This window comes from Vigna umbellata, chromosome 1 (genome assembly GCF_029865625.1).
Source record: "Vigna umbellata cultivar VRB3 chromosome 1, Vumbellata_1.0, whole genome shotgun sequence".
NCBI lineage: Eukaryota > Viridiplantae > Streptophyta > Magnoliopsida > Fabales > Fabaceae > Vigna > Vigna umbellata.
Genome location: NC_142165.1, coordinates 68,054,815 through 68,057,398, shown reverse-complemented (window position 1 = coordinate 68,057,398; position 2,584 = coordinate 68,054,815). Strand labels below are relative to the sequence as shown.

At 31.7% G+C, this 2,584-nt stretch overlaps 1 long non-coding RNA gene across 1 annotated transcript; it reads right to left on the bottom strand.

Annotated features, from left to right (window-relative positions):
- Positions 1 to 384: 384 nt before the first annotated feature.
- LOC148206141 (uncharacterized) lies at positions 385 to 1,628 on the bottom strand. The gene is made up of 2 exons (XR_015785919.1): positions 1,255 to 1,628; positions 385 to 1,140 (listed from the first exon to the last, which is right to left on the bottom strand). It is a non-coding gene; the product is annotated as an uncharacterized LOC148206141 (long non-coding RNA).
- Positions 1,629 to 2,584: the final 956 nt, after the last annotated feature.

Below are 2,584 nucleotides of genomic sequence, written 5' to 3'. Positions count from 1 at the left end.
AAAGTTTATGAGAATTAGTGTAGGATTTGATTGATGTGATAGATTTTAAAAATAAGTTTAATTGGTAGAAAATGAAGATGACCAAATTACCCCTAGTTATAAAAGTATTATAAAATGTAATTTTCTATTGTTATATTTAATTGTATAAATGTTTATGAAGAGGAAGAAATTAGAAATAATATCCTAGAACCAAAGACAAAGAACATGCATTTTCACAACTTGAAACTTGAAAACAAATTCTAATTTCTTTTCAGAATATTATAAGGCAGAAAAGGACAAAACATCCACCACAAGACATACTTCTCATTTCTTTCCCTTCTATCAGTATTCTAATCAATGGTATCACTTTTGCGGGACTTAAAAATGATCACCAAAAACAAAGTCTGATTCCAACACTCAAAATCCATATTTCTTAAATTTATAGCACATCATATTGCATTCAACAAAAGAAGCTCCCATACTGGAATCTTGGATCCTAACTTGAATGCAAGTGAACTCTGAAGAAAGAATCCTCCAAAATAACTGTTACAAACTATTAGCATTGTGTTGTTTTAAATTATCTTATAATAGAATAGATTAGAGGTAAACCCATATCAGAAAATATTTGGGTCATGCAATAAACCAGTACAAGAACTCATCTTTCGGGATACTACATGCTAATTCATTTACCCATATGCAATTACACTATAATAATTTATAAATGCAAATTGAAGAAACTCACTTGGAGTTCCGGCCGGTGGTTGCAGAGCTGGGACCGTCTTCAAACGCTGGAACCGGAGACGCTACAGTGTAACCGAATACGCGGTCTTGGACAAGCTCGAATCGGTTACAATAACGTGTAACCGAATACGCCATTAAACGAAGTTTATAGAGAAGCAGTAACCGGTTACAACTTCGTGTAATCGAATACGTTGTTGGAGAAGATAACCGGAATAGCAAACTTGTAACCGAAAAGGCCTGCAACTCCTTCACAAAGCTCCAACCGGATACCCTCTTCTTCTTTCCGAATGTACAGCCGTTATCAACCTCACTTCTTCAACCCCTGCTTCCACGTTTGGTCACCTTCATCCAGTCCCTCATCATCATCAACAACGTTCTTGCTCTTTTGTCTTCCTCCTCAACTAAATCACCTGCTTCTACCTGCAACAACCATATCAAAATAGGGAATCAAACAGGGAATCTCGCCAGGCTGCAAAAGCAATTTCCAAATTAAAAAAATGCATGGCCAGACGACAGTGTAAACTGGGTGATCACATCTGCAGCCACAGTCTACTTTACTCTTCAAACCACAGTACATGGCTTCTTTCTCGTGAAAGCAAAGTGCATGTGTTTATTTTTTACTTATTTAATTTCCTTAGAATCGGTTAAGTAAAATTAGAATCGAATAACGTTATTTCGGTTTATGGAAGCACTGGAATTATAATTTGTCGTAGGGGCACATCAGACTTTCTGTCATAAATCGTCGCAAATCCTCGCATATTAGCGAGAGGACTTCGACCTTGTAATCTCGCAAATCGTCTCCTTTCCATCTCAGCAAATCGTAGCAAATCCACTAAAAAGAACAACGCGGTTTTTCAAAATCCATCCTCGCTTATTCGCGTGAACAGTAAATTCACCCCAAACGAACACAGCGTTAAAAAATAACTTAAGTTTCAACCACATGAAACCTGAACAAATAATTTTTCAATTTTTTTTAGCAATTTTATATATATTTTAATTTTGTATTTATATATAATATTTTACTAATATTTTTTTTTCTATTTTATTATTAGTGAAAACACATCCGCCACACACTATTCACTTTTTTTATAAATATATATAATTTTTATTATTCTTTAAATGCATTTTATTTATTTAATTTTAGAAATATTAAATTTAAAAATGGTTAAATTTAAAAAAATGATTTGAAGGATATAGTTGAAAAAAATATTTAGACAGAAAAAAAAAGGAATTAATAGATACGTACTGATATAATTAATATAATTTTAGAAAAAAAATCATTGTATTTATTTTATTGAAATGAAATATAATTTTTCAGGAAATATTAGGATATCTCTCTCACTCTGTTTTTTTTTTTATTTTATTTTAAGTGAAGTTGATAAGATATTGATTTTTTTTTAATTCTTAATGTTTCCTTCAATTTTGGAAGCAGGTTACCTACTCGAAAGCAAATTTTGCAGCCATAACAATCAATTAAGAATTCTTTGGTGTCCTTAAAAATACGTGTTATTGTTGTTGTTTTTTTTAATTTGTTTTCAAAATACATATTTGTATCATTTAAAAAAATACATACAAGGCAACTTATGCCAACTAGGCACGACTTCGTTATGAAGAAGTCATTATCATCTTGCACAACTTTTGAGCGGTAGGTAAATTCGTGGAAGAAAAGTACAATTTTTGTGTTAATTCTAAAGTCATGATGTTCAAACGCAATTTTCATACGGATTAATTTAATTAATCATACATTTAATCAAAGTTGTGGAAGGGTAAACGACTCCTGCATAAGCTAAATTTGTGCAATGGTCGGGTGACTTATTTTAAAACCAAAATCATGAAAAAGGTTAGGAAAAAGTAAAACATGTAT